Source organism: Rhinatrema bivittatum, chromosome 2 (assembly GCF_901001135.1).
Source record: "Rhinatrema bivittatum chromosome 2, aRhiBiv1.1, whole genome shotgun sequence".
Lineage (NCBI taxonomy): Eukaryota > Metazoa > Chordata > Amphibia > Gymnophiona > Rhinatrematidae > Rhinatrema > Rhinatrema bivittatum.
Genome location: NC_042616.1, coordinates 172388122 through 172411919, shown reverse-complemented (window position 1 = coordinate 172411919; position 23798 = coordinate 172388122). Strand labels below are relative to the sequence as shown.

General features: G+C 45.4%; 1 protein-coding gene across 1 annotated transcript in view; it reads left to right on the top strand.

Annotated features, from left to right (window-relative positions):
• Positions 1-23798, top strand: part of CALCR (calcitonin receptor) — a 493707-nt gene that overhangs the window by 468639 nt on the left and 1270 nt on the right. The window lies entirely within an intron of this gene.

Here is a 23798-nt window from a genome sequence, read left to right as displayed (position 1 = left end):
ATCTGCAGAGGAGCTAGCGAGATGAGCAGGCCTGTGTGAAGGCCGAGCGTGCAACAAACAAGGGTGAATAAGGTATATAACCGGGTAGTTATAAGTAGATTAATTGTAGTCTCTGTAGGATCACTGATAGACAAATGTAAAATAAACCAATAGATTAAAAGTACTTTAGATTAGTTTGAACATTTCTACTCCCTCAAAAATTTTTAATCACTACAGACTGAACAAAATTATGATGTAGACAGTAGTCCATCAGTGAGTGGGGACTTATCCATCCTTTAGCACTGAGTGCCACATGTATGATTACCTACCAGTTGATGAGAGGTTGTATGAAGAGCTCCTATCCCTCAGAGATCAAACCCAATAGCTGAAGGCTAAACTGGGGCTTGGGCTGATGGGACGGGGGGGGGGGGGGGGGGGCAAGATGGACTGGGGCTGAAGCTGGGGCTGGGGGGAGGAGCTTGGCCTAGGGAGCTGATTCTGCTGGTGGTAGAGTAGAGCAGGCTGTGTTGATGCTACTGGAAGGAAAGGGCAGGCTATGTTAGGGATGTGGCTGGAGGGGGGAAGGTCAATCGCTGGGACTGGACAGGCTATGTGAGGGCTTAAGGGGAGAGGTCAATAAATAGGAGCCTCTAGGGAATTTCCATGGGTGGCTGCATTGCAGCTGTTTTTTGGGTCTGGGAGAGGCAGCCTAGACTGGGGCTGGAGGGGTTGGGTGCAGGCTGGCTGTGCTGCTCCTGGGGCTGTAGGCACAGGGGGAGAGGGTAACCTTTAATGGGGTTGATTAGACTGTACTGGGGCTCAGAGCAGGAGGGTAGGTTCTGCTGGGTCTGGAAAGATGACAATTTATAGGGGCCTCCTGGGAATTTCTATGGGTGTCAACTAGTATTTAATATTCAGAGACAAAATACCAATCCAACTGTTTGATTGTCTCTGCTGTGTTTTGTTAACTTCTGTTTCTTCACAGTACATTGAAGAAAAGTTATACCGGAAGCTGCTAAAAGGAGATTTTTATTTAGGGACTAATGTTCATTTTTCACCTAAAATGATAATGACTACCTTAAAGATCTAGGACAGGGGTCAGGAACCTATGGCTCGGGAGCCAGATATGGCTCTTTTGATGGCTGCATCTGGCTCGCAGACAAATCTTTAATAAAAAAGTAAAAATCTAACAAAATCCCCCCACCCTCCTGACGCCCCAAGACCTCCAAAATTAATTTACTACAACCCCCACCCTCCTGGACCCCCCAAGACCTGCCAAAAGTCCCTGGTGGTCCAGCAGGGGTCCAGGAGCGATCTCCTGGACTTGGGCTGTCGGCTGCCAGTAGTCAAAATGGCGCCGACGGCTCTTTGCCCTTACTATGTCACAGGGGCTACCGCCGCCATTGGTCGACCCCAGTGACATAGTGAGGGCAAAGGGCCGTCGGCGCCATTTTGACTACTGGCAGCCGACAGCCCAAGTCCAGGAGATCGCTCCCGGACCGCTCCCGGACCCCCGCTGGACCACCAGGGACTTTTGGCAGGTCTTGGGGGGGTCAGGAGGGTGGGGGTTGAAGCAAATTAATTTTGGAGGTCTTGGGGGGCGTCAGGAGGGTGGGGGGTTGTAGTAAATTAATTTGGCAGGCCTTTGGGTGCGTCAGGAGAGTAGGGGGTTGTAGTAAATTAATTTGGTAGGTCTTGTATGGCTCTCATGGAATTACATTTTAAAATATGTGGCGTTCATGGCTCTCTCAGCCAAAAAGGTTCCCGACCCCTGATCTAGGAAGTGAGAATGGCTCCTTTCCAGGAATATGCACATTTGGCATTGGTCCCAGATTGCCCAATGATAAAGATCTAATTATTGGTGCATAATTGTATCTACCTGGAAATAATCTTAGTTCTCACTTAAGAACATACAAAGTTGCCATACTGGGTCAGACAGAGGGCCCATCAAGCCCAGCATCCTGTTTCCAACAGTGGCCAATCCAGGTTACACATGCACTTTCACCTTAACTGGTGTGTTCTGATGCATTCACTTTAAAGTACTACTTCTTAACAGTTCTTCCATAGGAAGTTCCTTCACAGTGCCTGTGCTTGTGTGTATCACAGCCAAGTTGAAAGACTAAGCTAATTCATTATATCACTATCACTGTTTTGCCTATATATTTTGCTACAGTGACATCTACTACCATGGCACCATTTATATGCGGTCCTGGATTTTGCCAGGTTTAGTCAGCTGCCATCACAGTTAGAATTTTCTAACATACAGAATATTCATAAGTGATCATGGTAGCCATAAGTTGCTAATAATTATGTACTGTAATATATGTTAAGTGAAGGATGATTGGAACATATAATACGATGCAGTTTTAATTAGATTGCAGCTAAATGTATTGAGTTGTCTCTCATCAGTTTACTTAATGTTGTTAAATATGTGTGTACCTGTACGAGAAGTCAGGTTTTGGGGGAGGGGGGGAAGTATGTATCCCATGGTTACTAGCTAAAATGGTACTCTACTGCCCCTTGTGGAGGTGTTAATGTTTTGTGTTGTTTTATCTGAGCATGCTCCAGTTTTATTGGAGTCACTTTTTGGAGAGATTTGGAAGAGGCAAGATCTCCCTTTCCAGCATGCAACCCTAAAGAACTCAGCTCCCTGTAGAGCATTTGTAAGCTTCAGGAAGGGAAATGCCAACTGATTTATTGGGAATCCTCTTGCTGAGGCATGGGGCAAACCATCTTTATGTGAGTGTCACGTGTTTGCATTAGTCCACCATTTAGTGAAATCTCAGATATGTGAGCACTTGAGCAGCATTTCCTGTTGTGGATTATCAATTTGCATCAGGCGGCATTAATTATCCATTGATGTACTGGCAGTGTGGGGATTTTAATTTACTTTTAACTACTACCTCGGAACTGGAACCTTCGCTTGCTGTGTTATTTGTGTGCAAGAAAATAAATGAAATGGTTGGAGTCAATTGGAGTGAATCCCTTGGTGTTATTTTGGTTTTGCGCAAGAGCAAGGAACATGGAGGGACCAGTAAGGAAGATAAACCCAAAGCCTACCCACCTTGAGAAATCCTGCCAATTCTGGAAGACAGTGTAGAAGCAGTTACACTAATCCATTTCTGTGTGTTATGCTCAGGCTTGTGAACCCTTGGGCCGATGATAGCTGCAAGGTCTTCCAGTTGAACTGGGAAGCATGCTCCTGGAGCCAGGGAAGGTCCAGTACGACCGGATGTATGGAATACTCCAAAACATAGAATGGCATCTGCTCTTGATGAAGAACCCCAGCCCTCAGCTGGACGGGAACTGTGGTGTGTGTCACACGTTCAGGAAGAGGTTTACCTTGGATCGAGGAGATGACCAAAGGAACTGGAAGATGAACTTGTGGGATGTTTAAGTGTTCCACCAGGCTCTTCATAATGAAATTGCCGCCGGAGCCGGAGTCCACCAGGGCTAAGGTGTGGAACTCACAGTCAGCAGATGTTAATGCCACTGGTAGCGTTAGTGGAGGTGCAGGTGAAGTACGGCCCAGAAAGAGACCTCATTCAGGTCCTAGGCCCAGTTTTCCCGACCGCGTCGGGCATGTGGCTAATTGATGGCCTGCTGCGCCACAGTAAAAACAAAGTCCTTCCTGAATTCGCTGCCGGCGCTCCTGTGAAGAAACTCTCCCATGGCCCAACTCCATGGGCTCCTCGGCGGGTGTTTGAAGGACTCCTGAAGTGCCCTTGGGGGGAAGGCGAGGGCCTTCTTGCTGCCTTTACTTCTGGAAGGCGAAACCGCATACGATGATCCACTCGGTTGGCTAATTCTATCATGCCAATGAGGTCATCCGGAAGTTCCTTCACTGCTAGCTCATTCTGAAGGCGCAAGGCTAGCCCTTCCAAGAAGATCCCGTGGAGGCAATCCTCTCTACAATTTAGCTCTGCGACTAGGGTGCAGAATTCTGTTGCGTATTCGGCCACTGTCCGAGTACTCTGTCGCAACCGGAGCAATTCTGAGACAGCAATGGGTTTGGACAGGCTCATCAAATATCTGTTGGAAAGCGGACAGAAACTGATTCAAGTTTCCAAACACTGGGTCTCTTCTTTCCCATAGGTGAGAGGCCCAGATCAAGAGCTTTCCGTCGAGCAGGGACATAATGTAACTGGTTTTGACCAGGTTGCTAGGAAACTGAATGGGCAACAAGGAAAAGCGAACCTGGCACTGACTAAGAAATCCCCGACACAACTTCGCATCTCCAGCATATTGAGAGGGTGCCGGGAGTTGCGTAGAAATTACCTGCCCGAGATTGCCCACGGTGGCCTGGACAGCGCCTTGCTGAATAGGGCGGCCTCCTTGAGCCACAGGCAGGGATGGTAGCATGGGGTTCATGGGCCCTAATGCCTCGAGACACTGGTTCAGGCCCTCTACAGCAGAGACAAGGGCATCCAGGGTCTTTTGCTGATCCTCAGACACTGGGCCATTCCAGGAATGGCCTGGCGGGCAGATACCTCCGCCGGGTCCATGGACTTGGCAATCTGTTATGCTCAGGCTTGTGAACCCTTGGGCCGATGGGAGGATGGTATACCTTAGGAGGAAGATCCGTAGGTTCTCCCATCGGGTGGCAAGGCAGGAACAGAAGACATGACCAGCTGACCCTCGGCACTGGAGACTGAGGTGACTGTGGAGGCAGACAAAGAGTCGTGACGTCGAGGAAAGGAACTGTGTCTTCACCACTGGAAGCCCGCGGTCCCTCCAGGAGGAGCCCCTAGGGACCCGGACCGCTGGGAGGTGGACCTTTGAGAGGTCAAGGAGTCGAGCATTCGGTGCAAGGGCTGACTGGAGCTTCACCCCTGGAAGCCCGTGGTGCCCCCGGGAGGAGCTCATAGGGACCCGGGCCGCTGGGACTTAGGTGGGCCCTTGGAGACGATGGTTAAGAAGAAGTCCAAGGTCAAGTGCCAGAGGGTCGTCGCTTACCAGTCCGAGATCACACACCAAGGGATTGTCGCTTCCAGTCCAAAGTCACACACCAGGAATCACCGCTTGCCAGTCCGAAGTCACACATCAGGAATCACCGCTAGCCAATCCGAGGTCACACACCAGGAATCACCGCTAGCCAATCCAAAGTCAGGAACCAGGAACACCAAGACAAGACAGGAACAAGGATCCAAAGTAGAAAAACTCACCGAAGCAAGCAGATCTGACTAACCCAAAAGTTGCCAAGTCAAGGAATGAGCAGAGGAAGCCTCCCTTTATACTTCCTCTGCTCTGGCTCATTGAAGACAGCTGGAAGTAGTTAAAGGGATCAGGTCAGGTCCCTTTAAATCTAGTGAGGAGGCGCGGCCTTGCACCTAAGATGGTGGCGGCCATCTTGGATTCTGGCCGCAGGGGAGAAGTTGTTTGATGCCACGCGGGAGGAGCAGGGACAGCTCCCAGCCCGGCGGTCACCCTGGGGGCCCGCGCCAACGCGCGGGAACAACAGCACCGGACCACGGCTCTCCTCCTGATGCTTGCCGCGGCGGGTCGCCGTCGCGGTCAGGTAGGGGGGCGCGCCTGCAGATGGCCACGGGTGCGGAACACAACACTGTGTGCATAGGATACCAAGAAGTTAATATTCAAACGGTCTGTTTGGGTAACTTTCTGAGTTGTCTGGGCAAAACCTGATATGTGTGAAAAATCCCCTCCCCTTCCCCCTCTCCCCAACTCCCTACCTATCTTTTATTTGGATAACTCATTACTGACACAGCATTTGGCTAAATAAAAGGAGGCAGTGATGGGGGCATGGCTACATTTTAGCCAGTGAATACTGATATTTTTATTTTGTGCTACCTGGCTAAATTTAGCTGGGTCAGTCTGATTGAGACAAGAGCTGTCCTAAAATTGCCAGGGTAATTTTAGCCAAGTATATTCAGCAGAATACTTTTCCGGCTATGTTTCACTAACTATCTGGGTAAAGTTACCGGGCTGATATTGACCTCCATAAGTCCAAGAAATGTGCACACATTTTTTTTAGCAAAATTATACTGGAATTATTTAAACATAGTATGGAGAACAAGTTAAATCTTCTCATCCATTACCAATAAAATAACCTGTATCTTTTGCACTGGGTCAAGCTGCCCCCATATACTTGGAATAGTTATTGTGTTATTGCTTCTGCTGTTTTCATACGGGTAGTCCCTTTTAGCTAGCAAGGTTACAATAGTGTTCCTGCTAAAATGTGTAAAGTTCTGCACCAAATTTTATTAAGGAGCTTATATTACATTAACGATTTTCTGTCCAGTTAGTAAAGTCCTGCTGTATCATCTCATAGCTGAAATCTATATTTCATCTATAGCCCTTGAAGTCAATGACATTACATCTACATTTTGTTAAGCAGCTTCCTCTTTCATTATATTAAGGGCTAAATTTTCAAATGGACCTATGCACATAAATGGGCTTTTGAAAACTGCCCAGGGGTTGTGCATGTAAAAGTATGTGCAAAAAAACAATTTCAAATCTAGTTTTTTGCTCACTAGAAAAAGTCATTCCAGGGGGGCAGAGATGGGGAGGCAAAAACTATTTGCTCGCATACATTTGATTTTTAAAGCACACATGTAAATCTATATGGATATATTTGCACTTGCTATGAAACAGGTGTAAATGTGCACGTACAAGCCACGGAGGATTCCACACACACCTGCTAATTTTCAAAGCAAGCTTATGCACATAGTTCCACTTTCAAAGTTCAGGCTAAAGCACACTTTAACCTGACACATGCTGTTATTAAATACCCTTCCTAAACATACATAAAGCATCATTTGCTGGTAACAATAATCACATTTTTATAAGAGTGGTTATTACTTTTAGAACAGCTTTTTCATAACAATATTCTTTCTTATAGACAGTATAGAAGTGCCCTATGCAATGATGTTTCCTTCTCACAGGTTTCAGTGATCGTTTTATCCTGGATTGGTTAAAAAAAAAGTCAGTCTTTCATTGAATCTCCGAAAACCTCTGTGAAAGATGCCTGAAATAGATGATGTAGTCAACAATTCTTGGGTTATGTCACTGAGATTATATCTTTATTTTGAATGACATAAATCTTTAGTCATGTCACTGTCCAAAAGGAGAATAATTATATAACAACCATGGTATGTTACATGTTGCATTTGCCCATAAGTTCACTTTGAAAATTATGTCTAATAAAGTACGCAACCTAACCTGCACAAAATTATACTTACTTATCGCAGGGTGTAACTTGTACAAGTTAATTTATGTACATAATTTTTTAAATCAATTCCACCCCCAGAATGCTTGTTTTTTGTGCACATAAAATTATGCATAAATAGGGTTATGTGCATACTTTTATGCATACTAATCCCTGGCAATTTTATTACAAGACATTTATGTGCATAAAGCCTTACTTTATGCGTGAACATGGCTGTGAAAATTACCTTCATCATGTTTATAGATTTAACATAATCTTTCACATAAGCCTACATCACTATTCCACAACTCTTGCTCCCTTGAGTCAACAACAGGTTTCATTTTCAGGACTCAGTATGCACAATGAATATTGATAAGGAGGTCCATATTCAAAAGCCATTTAGGGCCTCATTTTCCAAGCCGCTCGCACGCAATACCAGGATGGGGGTGGAGTCGGCCCCAGAAGAGGAGGAGTCGGGGCGTCACCGGGGCCGACTCTGCACGACGCCGCAGAAAGCGAAAAGGTAAGTGCCTTTTCGCTGCCTATTTCGCTCCCAATAGCTACACCTCCTATGGTGGCACTATTGGGTGTGAAACCGGCAGCGATCGCACCGCGACGGTGCGATCGCTGCCGGCTAGCGCAGGCCCGCCCCCCATTTCGCCCCCCGCCCCTCATCTTCTAAAGTATCGCAGGCCTGCGATACTTTAGAAAATGAGGCCCTTAGACTGATAATGTAATAGTTATCTGTCTAAATGGCTTACCTGGCTATATTCAGCCCTTTTCTTCCTAAATTCTAGCTGGATAACTAGTTACCCGGCTAGAATTTAGCTGGATAAAATGGGAGCATTTTTGGGGAGGGCAGGAGGCATTCTGAGGAGGAGCAGAGTTATCTTCAGCCACTAACTCTTGTCAGGCTATAGGGCTGTCCTAAAGTTAGCTAGTTATATGTAACCACCCAACTTTAAAATAGCTAGGTATATTCAGTAGGGATGTGCATTCGTTGCAACGAAATAGAAAATAAAGAAGATATTTCCTATTCCATTGCATTTCGGGGGGCTGACGAAACGAAAGGAAAATCCACAAAATGTTGTGCGGTTTTCCTATCATTTTTGGGGCGGGGAAGAAAGGGCACATTAAACAAAAAACCCCTCCTCAACCCTTCAAATTTAATTAATTGCAAACCCCACCATCCCGACCCCCCAAGACTTGACAAAAGTCCCTGGTGGTCCAGCGGGGTCCCGGGAGCTATCTCTCAGGATCCCCGCTGGACTACCAGGGACTTTCGGCAAGTTTTTTGGGGGGGTCGAGCAAGTCTTGGGGGGTTGGGATGGTGAGGGTTTGCAATTAATTAAATTTGAAGGGCTGGGATGGGTTTGGGGGGGTTTTTTCAGGGCAGTCAAAAAAAATCGGCCCGAACCGTGGGAAAACAAAATTTCCCCCGGCGAGCCGATAACGAAGGTCGAACCAAAAGGTTCTGCCGAATCACATCTCTAATATTCAGCGGTGTGACTGTGCTGCTGAATATCCCCTGCTAGTTAGCTAGTTATGTTTAAGCAGCTAACTAGCACAGCCACATAGGACCTGAATATGGACCCCAAGGTTATTTCCAATCCATTGGTCTATGAACAATATTTACATATTTTTATTATCTACAAAACCAGGCATGGAGACTCAGGATGACTATAGGTATGATATATTAACCTAATTGGTCCTCTTAAATACTCAGAGGTACATATTCAAATTTATCCAGATAAAAAAGTTAGCCACATAAGACTTATTTGGCTAATTTAAAAGAGGTAGTCAGAAGCACGGCTATGCTGCTGAATATTCCTGTAAAAGTCAGCCAAATAAGTCTTATGTGGCTAACTTTAGACTTACTATTGAGCAGGTCTAACTTATACGATTAATTTAACTGGATAAGTCTGTATATCGGCACGTAGCCAGCTAAATTAACCAGACAATTAGCTCCTCCCTGATCCGCTCACATCCTGCTTTCCACTTATCCAGCTAACTACTTAGCTGGATAAGTACTTATTCAGCTAAGTGGCAACTACTGATCACAGCTGGATATTCAGCCACTGCCACTTAGCCAGATAAGTCACCACTTACATGGTTAATTGGTGCTGAATGTTGGCATCTTATTCATTTTTCTATCCACTCTAACCTTCTTTCTGCTCATAAAGGCCATTTTTCAAAAAAAGGGCTGAGTTCCTCATTTACAGTCGCTGGCCACATTTTGGCCAATTTCAGTTAAGCTGGCTAAAATTTAAGTTGCTTAAGTCTGTCCAGTTAAACTTAGCTATCTAGCACTGAAAATCAGATAAGATTTATAAATGATCTGGAAAGGGGTACGACAAGAGAGGTGATCAAATTTGTGGATGACACAAAATTATGCAGAGTAGTTAAATCTCAAGCGGATTGAAATAAATTGCAGGAAGACCTTGTGAGACTGGAAGATTAAGTTTCCAAATGGCAGATGAAATTTAACGTGGACAAGTGAGGAATAAAGGGAAAAATAACTCTTGCTCTAGTTATACAATGTTAGGTTCTATCTTAGGAGTTACCACCCAGGAGACAGATCTAGGCATCATAGTGGATAACACATTAAAATCATCAGCTCAGTGTGCTGTGTGTTAGGGGCACCGGTCACGGAGGCCCGCGGCCGGTCCCCTCCACTTACCGGCATTGCGCCAGCATTCCTCTCGCTCCCAGGATCGTGGTCACGGCGGGGAGCCGCAGCAGACGCGCTGCCTCCTGCGCGTCCATCCTCCGTCGATGTAGCCCTCTGGCGCGGCCCGGTTGACTGAAGCTTCTTCCTCCTGGCTGCCTTAGGCGCACACACGCGCCTCCTCCCTCCATTTAATGGGACAGTGGCAGGCGCTGCCCCTACTTCCTATTTCTGGCCCTGGCCTATAACTATGCAAGGCCTGCCCTCAGACCTTGCCTTGGCTTCCTCTGGTTCTCGTTCTGCTTGGAATTCCTGGACCCTTGTCTTCTTGTTGGATTTACTGGATTCGGACCCCCGCCTGACTTTTGGACCATGTATATTGCCGCCAGACATGACCCTTCCCTGACTACTAGACCACGAGTATCGCCACCTGCCCTGACCCTTGCCTGACTACTGGACCACAAGTATCACCGCCTGCCCTGACCCTTGGCTGACTATTGGACCACGAGCACCACCACCTTCCCTAATCCTTGCCTGACTACTGGACCACAAGCACTGCCACCTGCCCTGACCTTTGCCTGGCTTCTGGGCCACGAGACTTTCCATACCTGAGACCCCAAATAAGTCCAGCTGGCCCTGGTACCCAAGGGCTCAACCTGCAGGGAATGAGGGCTGGTAGTAATGAAAGCTCCTCGGGGTCTCAATCACTCTCAGACCTCGCCAGCTGATGGTGGGAAACTGTGGGGCTCTTCCACATAGGTGGCATCAACTCCCCCTTGGCCCAAGAATCCACTAACGTAACACTGTGGCAATCTAAAAAGCAAACAGAATGTTAGGAATTATTAGGAAGGGAATGGCAAATAAAACGATGGATGTCATAATGCCTCTGTATCGCTCCATGGTAAAACCACATCTTGAATACTGTGTGCAATTCTGATCGACACATCTCAAAAAAGATATAGTAACTAGTTGCATTGGAGAAAGTGCAAAGAAGAGCAACCAAAATGATAAGGGGCATGGAATGACTGCCCTGTGAGGAAAGGCTCTTCAGTTTGGAGAAGAGACAACTGAGGTGGGATATGATAGAGCTCTACAAAATCATGAAAGGCTTGAACAAGTTAATGTAAATCAGTTATTTACTCTCTCAGGTAATAGAAGGTCTAGGGGTACTCCATGAAGTTAGCAAGTAGCTCATTTATTTATTTTTATTTATTTAAACTTTTTTTATACCGACCTTCATGAAAAATATCATATCAAATCGGTTTACAAAGAACAGTGTGATAAGAAACTTTAACCTTAACATAAACAAGTTGCAGGAAAGTTACAATAAAACAGGGGTACTGGGTTGAGGAAAGGAATGCGCTAGAGGCGGAAAGAGTAACAGGGTAACTCAGTAACAATAACGGTGCGGTAACAGTGACTTTGCTGAGGAACAAATTGAAGAAAATTCTTTTTCACTCATTGCACAGTTAAGTTCTGGAATTCATTACCAGAGGATGTGGTCACAGAAGTTAGTGTAACTGGGTTTAAAAAAGGTTTGGATAAGTTCCTAAAGGAGAAGTCCATAAACTGTTATTAATCAATAAGGAATAGTAGATTGGGTTCTAGTACTCAGGGCCGGCGCGTCCATTAGGCGAACATCAGCAGTTGCCTAGGGCACCGAGCCATAGGGGGGCGCAACACTGTGTGCTTCTCAGGGCCGCAAGCAGTGAAGCACACAGTCGGGGGGCGCGACTGGGGAGGGGCGCGACCGGATGGGGGAGCGGCAGCGCAAGAGTCTCCTAAGGCGCCCAATACCCTTGCACCGGCCCTGCAAGTACTTGTGTCTTGGATTGTCCACTGTTCAAAACAGGATACTGGGCTTGATGGACCTTGGTCTGACCCAGTATGGCATATCTTATGTTCTTATGTTCTTTGAAAATTCACCCCTTAGTGAGCATTCTGGCTTGCAGATTTAAGGACTGCCAATAGCGATGCGTGCGATGTGCGTAAAAAACTGTTGGTTTGGTTTCTTTGGTTTGTTTTATTCAGTAATTCATTTTGTTTTGTTTGTTTCATTTGTTCATTTATATTTCATTAAAGTTAAAGGAGGAAGTAATACATTATATTTTGGACACTATTAGAATTGTCTATCCAAGCTTAATAAACTTGCAGGCATTAACAGCAGAGGGAAAAGAACACCAAGGCACCAAAAGTGGGATAAAGTGGCCACAAGAGTGGCATGGGTAGCCCAGGGAAACATGACAGGGCAACATGGAACCAACAGTGGCATGAACGATCCAGGGCACAATGTGAGGGACAAAGCAAAGCATCACAATCAGTGGTTTGAACACTCCAAGGAACCAAAAGAGAGGTAAATGGGAAGGCACCAAAGGAGGAGCAAAGGACAGCAACAGCTGTGGCATGAATAGCCCAAGGCAACAAAAGAGAAATAAAGCAGCAGAAACAATGAGATGTAGAAGCCAAGGCACAAGAGAGAGGCAACAATAGTAGCATGAACACCCCAAGGTACTCAGAGAGCAGTTCAAACAATGTCAAGATCACCTCAAGATACCACAAGAGGGGCAAAGGGCAACAACAGAAGCATCAACAACCTATAGCATCTCCACAACTCCGCCCCAGACATGCCTCTTTGTAGTACACAGACAAGGATGTGCAAAATCATTTACATGCATACTTTTACATGTGCAACACCCAGGGTAATTTTCAAATGCCCATATACATGCATAAAACCACATTTTACATGTTTAAATGCTTTGGAATATTGCCCCCTATATGTGCATAAATTTAGTTAGTTAAAAAATTGGGGTATTCCTGGAACTGGATTACACTAACAGGCTAAGTCTAGGTGGTGAAAATTGTAATTTTTTTGACCAGCTATATTAGGCAACATTTCAATCAAAAACCTAGCCAGTTAGTTTTGTCTGAAAGTATTCCTAAAGATAGCTAGTTCACTTTGCTATGTTTTTGGGGGTTTTTTGACCAGCATTCATGGCAGTATCGCTGGCATATGTGGGAGATGTAGCTTGTGTGGTTTAAGAGTTGGGCTAAAGGAATAGTATTCATCCAGCGACCAGTCTCTGCTGTATTGGCTTGCCTCAAACTGCTGGAAGAGGTCAAAGAGACACAGAATAGAGTGAGTTGGAAGTAGCAGGACCTTGCCTGCTTCCAATCTCATTCAAACTATTCATGTGTGTGACACATACCACCTGTACATTCAAGGAATGATAGAACTTTCTATTAAGGAATATACCTTCCTTTACACATGGTGCTTTCAGCATGATGTGTGCAGTCGAGACACATCACACTAGATATGCCAGCTATGGTGAGAAAATTCCCTTTAAAAGAATGTCCTTTGTGGCCTCTGACTAGAAAATTTGATTTATTTTGTAACTTACCTTTGCATGGCTTCTACTATATGGCAGAAACGACTGGAGAATCTGGATTGCCCCGTTCTGCCAACTACAACCATAATATTTTAAACAGACTTAGAGGCAAGAATATATAATGAGCTCAGACACTTGGCAAGCCCAGGTATGGCATGAGGCAGGGTTGTCAGCAGACTGAGGACATCCTTCAAATCTTTGTTTAGGGCCAAAATAGTCTTTGAGCTGTGGATTACTTCAGCCTCAGTAAAGTCCAGCCTGAAAATCAGGGGATTCAATATATCTGTTTTCATATTCTTCCTTACTGCTTCTCTTCCTCCCTCACTCTCCTTCTCTCCTCTCCTGCTTCTCCTTTCCTGTCCTTTTCTTCCAGTTGTCTTGAATTGCATGTTGCAGTGTATCTGGCAGCAGCAACTGAAACTCCCCTATTTTCCCCAGTAGCCTGTCATCAACCAGAAGGTGGTTGTTATAATGTGTGCAATCAGTGTCAAATGTGTGGTCCACAGTGACTGATAACTTTTGGACCATAGCATGCAATCACTAATTAGTGTGTGGTTTAATAAATATGGTGATAATTTGCATGACCCTATTATGTATTCCTTTGCATCTCATTATACTCATTGCCATGCACCTAAACATTGCTGATGAAGCATCAGCAGGAGTCTTAGCAAATATTTGTACAAACAGGTGTTTTTAGTGACAAATATCTGTTTACTTTTATGATGGTTGTTTTTTGGGAAACCCTGAATAATGCTTGCTACTCCTTCTCCAGTGGCCATTATGATATTATGCTATGCTTAATTCTGATTCTTAAAGTCTAAAATCTAATGGATGTTACCATGTGCATTCAGATAAAAAAAATATTGCTCAATGAAGGAACATGATATTTTCCTAGATCTCTGAGTAGCACCGACTCAGTTTTAGATAGCAGTAACTGTCAAAAATTGTACAGTGCACTTTGAACCTCCACGTTACAGAGGGACAAATTGATCTAAATCTTGCTATAATGCCCTAACCTTTCAATAGTCACCTTAGAAAGCAATGTTGTTTCAATGCTTGTTATCATTCTTAAAGTTCTGTGATGACAATTCTAAGTGGTTGAAGTGTCTGTGTTTTCCATTCTTAATGACTGGGAAAGACAGTTCATCCCGGTGAATTGGGCTGGCTGAAAATTGCCCGCCTTTATACATCTAAAAGTACATGCATGTTTTCATGTAATATTTTAGCTGGCTTAAAAAGAGACATTCCCACGGGGTGTTGAGTTTGGAGGAATAAAACATGATATTTTCAAAATTAAGCACACTCTTTTCTCCTCACTTTTCCCGCCCCTGCTCCAATAGCAGGCTCAAAGTACAAAGCTACTTTTAATGCTTCTGCCTTATGCTACTTTTTAAAGAAAAAATAATTGGGTAGTTTCTATTTGAAATTAGGTAAAATATATGCATGCTAAAAGTATCTGCATATTTTGCAACTACATGGGTCACTCAGATTTGACCCCATAATATGTCAATATTCATGTTTTGTCAGTGCTTTCCTGACCACATTTGATCTAAATCCTCAAAGCTCATGCACATTCATTACTGACTATGTCCATTCAGTGCCAAAGTTGTGTTATAACCATGAGGTACATTTTCAGAAGGGGAAAGGTAAATGCATATGTGAAAGCACACTAACATTGGCAGCCTGCACTTCCGTGTCTGTCCCCCCGCCCCCCCTTATTTACCCCATGCCCCCTCCTGGACACCTTGATCCTTGTGAGAGCTCCTCCATGTTCTACGTTCCATGTTCCTGGTCTCACATCAGTGCCTCGTCCAAGTCTTCTGAAACTTCATCTCATCCAAGTCCTCAGTCAAGTTCCTGATGTCCATGTCTTTGTTCCAAGGTCAGCCTTCAAGACTCTCTCATCCCTCCTCCAGGCATGCCAGCATTATGGTCCGTGACCAGCCCATGGGGGGGGGGGGGGGACGACTGTGTAGGGTGCTTCCTGGCACAAGACCTGTCTCCAAATCCATCTTCAATGGATCAAGTCCTCGGAATCCATCCTTGTTTTTAGAGTTCCAAGTTCCAAATCAAGTTCCAAGTCAAATCTCGAGTTCCTAGTCATGTTCCTAGTTCCAGGGCTTGTGGAGGTTATCCAGCCAGTGGTCTCCATGTTCCTCATTGCAAGCCATGTTCCTCATTCCAAGCCATGTTCCTAATTCCAAGGGATGTCTTGGCTCCTGTCCTCATCCGAGTCTCAGTCCTGAGCCTGTCTTGCTCCCGGTGTGATCCACGATCAACCTGTGGCAGGTTGTGTAGGACACGCAATGGGACAGCATGGTCCATGACAGCCCACGGCGGGCCGTGTAGGGAACTCTGAGGTGCAGTGCCCTCGGAGTCTGAACTCTTACTTGAACCAGAGCCTTTGTCCATGTTCCTCATCTCCAGAGCCTTCGTCCATGTTCTAATTCTTTGTTTAAGGTCCTCATCATGCCATGTCCTGTCTTCAGCCTTCATATGTCCTGATGCACTCACTGTTTCAAGTGGCAGGTCTGAAAGGGCTATTGAGTGCCCAGAGGGCTACCAAGAGACCAGCATTGTGTTGTTAGGTCTCACTCTGTGTGTGCAGGTTCAGTGGAGGCCTGAGAGCCTTGTTCCAAGTCCAAGCTATGATCCAAAACCAAGTTGTGATCCAAGTCCAGTCCATGCCTAGATACGCTTGCCTGTCACAGAGCCTTGCCCTGAGGTTGTGCCATGATCCAAGGGCTCACTCTCTCTCTTGAGCAGGTGACCGCACCCATGCTCACAACAAGTAAGTATGCATAGCTTCCAGATATAACTCCTCTATGCCTTAGCCTCCTGTGTTCCAGAACTGGTTGTACTGGGTGGGATAACCTGTCTATTAAATATAGTCCTTTAGGAGATGTTGTAATTAGGGCTAAAATATGCAGCAGATGCTTAAAGCCCACATTATTCACTTCCTGAATCCAGGGCAATCATTTTCCCAATGCCCCTTGTTACTATTTTGGATGCCCCGGGACAGTGATACATGACATCACCCCATTTCTTCTAGGATGGGTTGCTGTTTCAGATACATAGCAGGGAGCTGCTGGCCTGCCACTTGACTGGTAGAAGAGGGAAATGGGATCAGCTAGGGAAAAAGTCTTCCTCTTTTCAATTCCTTTCCTCTAGCTTTTACTTTGAGTGGCAGTAGAGGCCTCCAGGATAGTACTGCCACTATCCCCTTATTCCAATGCTAGCAGGTGATGCTTCTGTAGGTGATGCTGCAAAGCAGTATTTGTCAGGTGCCCCACTTGCTTCCCTCAACTGATATGCTTATTGTGGTGAATACAATGAGCAAGCACGTGTCTTCCCTCATTTTAAAGTGCCTCCAGATGATGGATATCTTCTGTGATCTCATCTCTATGTCCTTGGGGACTGATTCTTGCAAGTTATTTGAATATAGACCCTGAGAAAAAATGAAAAGTGCATCTCTCACACTCTCTACCTGCACTGCCTGCTCTTCCTGGGGGTATTCTCATCACCATCAGTATCAATCTCTATCTCCCCTTCTCTGCATTGGAGGCTAAGAAAATACTGTCTAATCCTCCCAATTTTTCTTCAGCTACTAGCTCTTAAGTTTCTGATTCAGGGAATCTCAAGCAAGATTCTTCCTCAGAAGCAGTTTTTGAAAATACTGGCTCAATTGCCTCAGAAGCAGTACCTAATGTAGAGGCGTGCACGGCTGGTTTTTTTTTTTTTACCAGCTACGTGGCTGTTAGTCCTTGTCCCTGCCCTGCTACTCACAACCTGGGATAGCACTCCCTTCTTTTCACTCTTTTCCAAACCCAGAGGGAGAACAGGCAGCAGTGAATCTTAATCTCCAAATTTGAATTTAATATTATTTGAGCTGTTTTCCACTTCTTCCTTTCTGTGATTAAAGAAGTCTCTTTTCAACTTAAAGGCAGGACTGCCTTTTTTTACTGCTACTGCTACTGCTAGGCTGGGCTGACTCTAGCACTGGCAAGGCTTCTGTGGCAGCTGTTCCCTGCTTTCCATTTTCCTGTCAATGACATGATGGAATTTGGGGATTGGATATTACAAAGGAATGAATTTATTTATAAATAATCATGCTCTGTTCCCCTACTCACAGTGCCACTCTATTATTTATTTATTTATTTATTTATTTATTTATTTATAACTTTTTTTATACCAAAGTTCAGGTAACAGAATTACTTATCACTCCGGTTTACATTATAACAAGTAGAAAACAATGACAACATATGTCTTACAATGAACAAGGGAGTGAACAACTTGGATAACATAACATAACTAGGAACAGTAGCAGTATGCACTATTAGAGCGAAACTAGCGCATGGGGAGGGAGGTTTGCTAATGGGGCGGGGAGGGGGAAGGAAGGTTGTTCGTGGAGGGGGGGGAGGAGGGACTTATCACACTCGCATGCACACACACACACACAAGACACATATACAGTGTGCTGGGTGCACTCAATGCCAACTGACTCCTTTTCCAATCCTCAAAGAAAAAAGCTGTTAAATAGAACCAGAAAGCCTGGCAACCTCTTAAGACTCTTCTTCTCTTCAGTCTGACAAAGTACTTCCTTCACTGCTGTCCTATCTTGGACAAGACAGAGACAAAAAATTCACTGGCACTGCTGCAGACTCCACACTCCTACCCTGATCCTCCACCAATGAAAAGAAAAAGTAAAAGTGCCACTGCCTGTCTTTCTGGCACAGTCAGCGAAACCACTATAACAGAGAACCAGTCCTTTACCAGTACCAAAGCCAATTTTTATAAAGTTTTTTAAAACTTTTTAAAGAGTATTATAAACTCTCAAGGAGCTTTTCAAAAACAAATACTAGAAAGGAAATGGAGAATTTCTTGCACATGCTCAGACCTTTCAGTGGGATGACATCAGTGTTACTTGATCCACGTGGCAGCTAAAGACTAATTAAAAAGATGCTACACCATGACTTGTCCTCTGGTCTCCTTGCCAATTTGTTCTGCCTCAGCACTGACAAGACTGTAACTTCAAACATACAAGAGTTGTTTGTAGTAGTTACCAGTTACTTTTTACTCAGAAGTACACAGCCATAGATTTGAATGTGCCCATAAACTTGCATGTAAAACTTGAATGAATGGGATGAAAATTTTAGTTTCATTTGTGGAACCCCTCTATTCATTTTGGAGTCACAAATTACATAAAAATAGAATCATTTGTCATGTTTTAACTATTTGTTTCAAATGAATGCACATTCCAGAAACTACCTGCATTATTTCTCGTTCAAAATTATCACATGTGCTTTCAATGCACCCATGAATTTTGGACCTGCTATTTGCGTGGGTGCCATCAAAATAATGCACCTAAATTGAAAAATCAAATGGCATGTGCAGTTTTCCTCCCCAAACTTTAAACACACCCACAAGAACACCTCTTTTTTCTATAGCTAAAAGTGTATGGGCTATGGAACCTGGGCTTCCTTTTAGCTGCTTTTGAGGCAGGCAATTTTCAGTCAGGCCATTTAACCTGGCAAAATACTTAACCAGGTAAATTTCTTTGAAAATTGCCCTTCACAAGACAATTTGAAAAGATTGGACCAATTGTGAATGAAAACAATTTTTGAGACTAAAATATACAACTTGTTAGAAGTCTGTCAAAATCCAACTTTAGTGTCTTTAGTTACTAGGTAATACATGTAAAACAAATAGAAGAAATATTTGTTTACTTAATGCATAATTAAGCTCTAGAATTTATTGATGGAGGATATGGTAAAAGCTGTTAGTGTAGCAGAGTTTAAAAAAGATTTGGACAAGTTTCTGGAGGAAAAGTCCATAAACCCTTATTAAGGTGGACTTGGGGAAATCCATTGCTTATCTCTGGGATAAGCAGTGTGGAATCCATCTAGTCCTTGGGATCCTGCCAGGTACTTGTGACCTGGCTTGGCCACTGTTGAAAACAGGATACTGGGCTTGATGGACTTTTGGTCTGACCCAAAATGACAAATTTTATGTTCTTATATTCACATATATAGACAGTATAATTTTGGAGTTGGTTTGGTTTTAAGCTGTTACTTAATACTAAAAAAATGTTTTTCAATAGGCACAGAATTTTAGAAAAGTCTTTCTGAATAGTTTCCTGCCACATTAAAGATTTCAACATTTTAGGTATTTTCTTTTTATGAGGTTACAAATATGCTTAGAAATGTCCTTACAAGCCAGAACTCATAGGATGCACTTTTCTAAGCTAAACACTGCAGCCCACAGTGATACATAATTATTGTCTGCATTTCGTCTCCTTAGAACTGTTTTTCTAAACCATATTCCCTTAATGTTGTACATGTTGTGTAATTGGTATGTGGGTGTTAAACTGGATGTATTGTTATGTTCAGCACGAGTTAAAGGCACCAAGTACTACACTGAATATAGTGTATGCATAAGTGTTAGGCATGACTGGGACAGTATTTTAAGCAGTCTGAGTAGATAAATAACTCCAGCTCATGAAAAAAGATGACAAGCCAGGCCGAGGTCAGGCTGCCAATAGGTTAGTCCAAGGGAAAGAAACAGGGCCTGGGGGTTAAAAGTAGGAGCAGACCAGTGGCAGGACAAGGCAGGAGTAACAGAGCAGAGCCATTAGCAGGAAAAACAGGTACAAAGACTTGGAAATAGAGGGAGGGACTAGTATCTGTGAATTGTTGAACCAGCTAAAAGGCATAACACATCCCCCCACCCCTGCCAAAATGAAGCAATGTAAAAACAGATGGTGGAACCCAGGCCTCCCTGGGCTCCTCTGACCCTACTTCTGCCCCAGATAAAGGGCCCCTACTTACCCTTTTCAATGGGTTCCTTTTGTCTGAGCAAAAGAAAGGGGTAGAGATGTGAATCGTGTGCCAGATCGTCTTAACGATCAGATTCGGCTGCGGGGGGGCTCGAATCTGATCGTTAAGATATGTGAATTGGAATCGTTTCCAATTCCAATTCACATTTTTTTAGGAGGCCCGCACCGCAAAAAAAACAAAAAAAACAAAACACATCCGACCCTTTACATCGACCTCCCGACCTGACCCATCGCTAATTATTTTTTTACGGAGGCCCGCGCCGCAAAAAAACCAAAAAAAACCCATCCATCCCCTTAAATCGACCCCCCCCCCCTCCCGACCCGACCCATCGCTAATTATTTTTTTACGGAGGCCCTCGCCGCAAAAAAAAACAAAAAAACCCATCCGACCATTTAAATCAACCCCCCCCCCCCCCCCCCCCCCCACCCGACCCATCGCTATTTTTTTTTTTTACGGAGGCCCGCGCCGCAAAAAAAAATCGACCCCCCCCCCCCTCCTATTTCCTGCATTAAAACTATGCAATATGCCAAGCCAGAAATCCCACCCCAAACTCCTCCCCTTTTCCTAATTTGCACCGCACCATGTGTTATGGTGCTTTTCACATGCATTATGTCATTTTCACATGTGTTATAGGTGTTTTTCGCATGCAAAAACGCCATAAAGCAATTTGCTAAATGACCCCCATCGTTTGTAAGGTGATATCCAAACTTGAATTTGAAAAGTCCTTACAAACCCAAACAGTTCAAACCTACCCTTTTAGAAGGTAATTTTCAAAGGGATTTACACACAGAGGGGCGGATTTTAAAAGGAGCGCGAATAGCCTACTTTTGTTTGCGCTCCAGGTGCAAACAAAAGTACGCTGGATTTTAGTAGATACGCGCGGAGCCGCGCGTATCTGCTAAAAACCTGGATCGGCGCGCGCAAGGCTATGGATTTTGTATAGCCGGCGCGTGCCGAGCCGCGCAGCCTACCCCCATTCCCTCCAAAGCCGCTCCGAAATCGGAGCGGCCTTGGAGGGAATCCTCTAACGCCCTCCCCTCACCTTCCCCTCCCTTCCTCTACCTAACCCACCCGCCCGGCCCTGTCTACACCTCCCCCTTACCTTTCTCCGGGGATTTACGCCTCCCGGAGGGAGGCGTAAATCCCCGCGCGCAAGCGGGCCTCCTGCGCGCCGGGCAGCGACCTGGGGGCGGGTACGGAGGGCGTGGCCACGCCCCCGGACCCGCACCGGGCCGTAGCCACGCCCCCGTACCCGCCCCCAAAACGCTGCCGACACGCCCCCGAAACGCCGCGACGACCGGGCCCGCCCCCGACACGCCCCCAACACGCCCCCCTCGGAGAACCCCGGAACGTACGCGAGTCCCGGGGCTCTGCGCGCGCCGGTAGGCCTATGTAAAATAGGCTTCCCGGCGCGCAGGGCCCTGCTCGCCTAAATCCGCCCGGTTTTGGGCGGATTTAGGCGAGCAGGGCTCTTAAAATCCGCCCCAGAGACGGTAACTTTCAAAGTGCCGTGCAGGTGAACATGTGTGCACGTTTGTCGGCCTGCACCCAGGGATGCGGCTATTTTATAGCATGCGTGTATATGCATGCATGTTATAAAACAGCCTGACCACTTACACATGTGCACTCAATTTAAAGTGGATGCACACATATGCATGCAAATGCTGCTTCTACCGCATACGTGGGGGGATTTTAACAGCACGTGTGCTGACACTATTGTCAGCTTTCCCAGTTCGTTCCTAGTTCACCCAGTTAAGGGACAGGACTTCCAAACCCCCTAGTTTAATAGCCTCCCTTCCTCCCATTAGCCCCCACCTTTAAAATCCCGCTCTTCTGCCTAGATTTTTTTATCCATAGCAGAAATTAAGTTACGCAGCTGGGGAACTTGGTGTGCGACTGTGTGCGCAAGTATTTATGTGCAATTTACATATTAGAATCCCGGAATGCCCATTACCCGCCCCTTTCTGGAAACTTCTTTTGTGCGCAGCACGGGCATGTATAAATGTATCCGGCCAATATATTGACTCATTCCCTAATTTTGGCGTGCATTGGGCTTTTCAAATTCACTTAAAAACTCTAGTTTTATGTGTGTAAAATCATCTTTGAAAATCATCCGGGGAGTTGTATGGGATAAAGTATGCACATAACTTGATTTTGAGTGTGCTCTTTCCTACTGTCAGTGGTAGGTGTTCCAGGAAAGCAGAGATGGGAGAGGGGAAAGCATTTAGATGTATGCTTTTAATTTTCAAAGTATGCATAAATATTCATGCAGAAAGTCACATGTGCTCAGATGTCCATGCAGGCACCACCACAACCTGGGAATTTTCAAAGTGGATTTATGTGTAAGAATCTGCTTTGGAGATGCTGATGTAGGGGGTAAGGATATGCATGCACTCTTTCCTTCCCTCCCTCCCTTCCTCCCCCACCTTTACACTCTCCTCTTTGTTCTCCTCTAACCTCCTTAGCACTCCTGTCCTTTCCCCTGCCTCTCTCCTTAATTGCCCTCCCCCACACTCTCCATCTCCTACCCCCTCCCATGGTTGAGGGGCGTGTAGGGTAGTGATGTAGGTGGAGTGTGTGTGTGGGGGGATTATTTCTCCCTCTCCTCTCCCCTGAGTGTGTGAGGGGAGGTGTGTAAAGGTGATGGTGCAGAGGCATGTGAGTGCAAGTGGTGTGGTAGAGTGGTGAGTTACCTTGTGGGGGGGGAGGTGTGGGTTATATGTGAATTCACTCTTTCCCACTTGCACTCTTGATGTTGTAAACTTTCCCTCTCCCCATGTTTGTATGTAAGGTTAAGGATGAAGGTGGGAGTTGGGAGTTGGGGATGAGGGTTGAGGGTGGGAGTGATGTCAGGGATGGGGGATGTTAGGTATGTATGGCTCAGGGTACTTTTTCATCCTTCCACTCTTCAGTTTGTCCCATTCTCCTAAACTCTATGGGTCTGATTTTAAAAAGCATTTACATGCGTAAAACTGGGTTTTACGCATGTAAATGCACTTTACTCGAGTAAGTGGGCTTTTGAAAATTGCTACAATATATGCCATTGAATCGTCCATAGGATTTACTCGCATAAGTGCACTTTACATGAGTAAATGGCTTTTGAAAATTGCTACAATAGTAGTTACATTTATGCACGTAACTCCTTTGAAAATTACCCCCTATGTGTGTAGTATGGTGGTTTTATGAATGTGTGTGTGAGAGGATGGTGGTGTGTGAGATAAGTGTGTGGGGGAGGTGGTGGTATAAATAGGATGTGTGTTAAGGATTGTAGGTGGGGGTGTTTAGTGGTGTAAAGTGATTTGTGTGCATGCACTCCTTCTCTTCTTTCCCTCCCAACAACTTTGCACCCTTCTTCCTCCCTGATTCACTCCACTCCCCATCCCTCACTTCCCTTCCCTTTCCACTCTTCTTACTTGCTTCTCCTCTCCCCTCTCTTCCCTTTCACTCTCTCTCCCACTCATCATTCCCACTCTCATCTCCATCCACCTCCTGCCACCGATGAGGCCTGGGAAACCCCGCCTGCCTTTCTGCTGCTGGAACACATCCGCGGTGCACACATTCCACAGCCTCCACTCGTCTCCTTCCGCCCCTCCTCTTCTCACTCAACCCTCCTCTTCTACCTCAGGCTGCTTCCTGCTGCTACTGGGGCCTGAGGCGCCCCAGCAGCGATTTTGCTGTCAGCCCCACAGTGGCACCAACCCCACAGCGACTCGCCTCGCTCCACCAGCTCTGACTGAGCATCGTTATTTGCATGTGGAGACTCA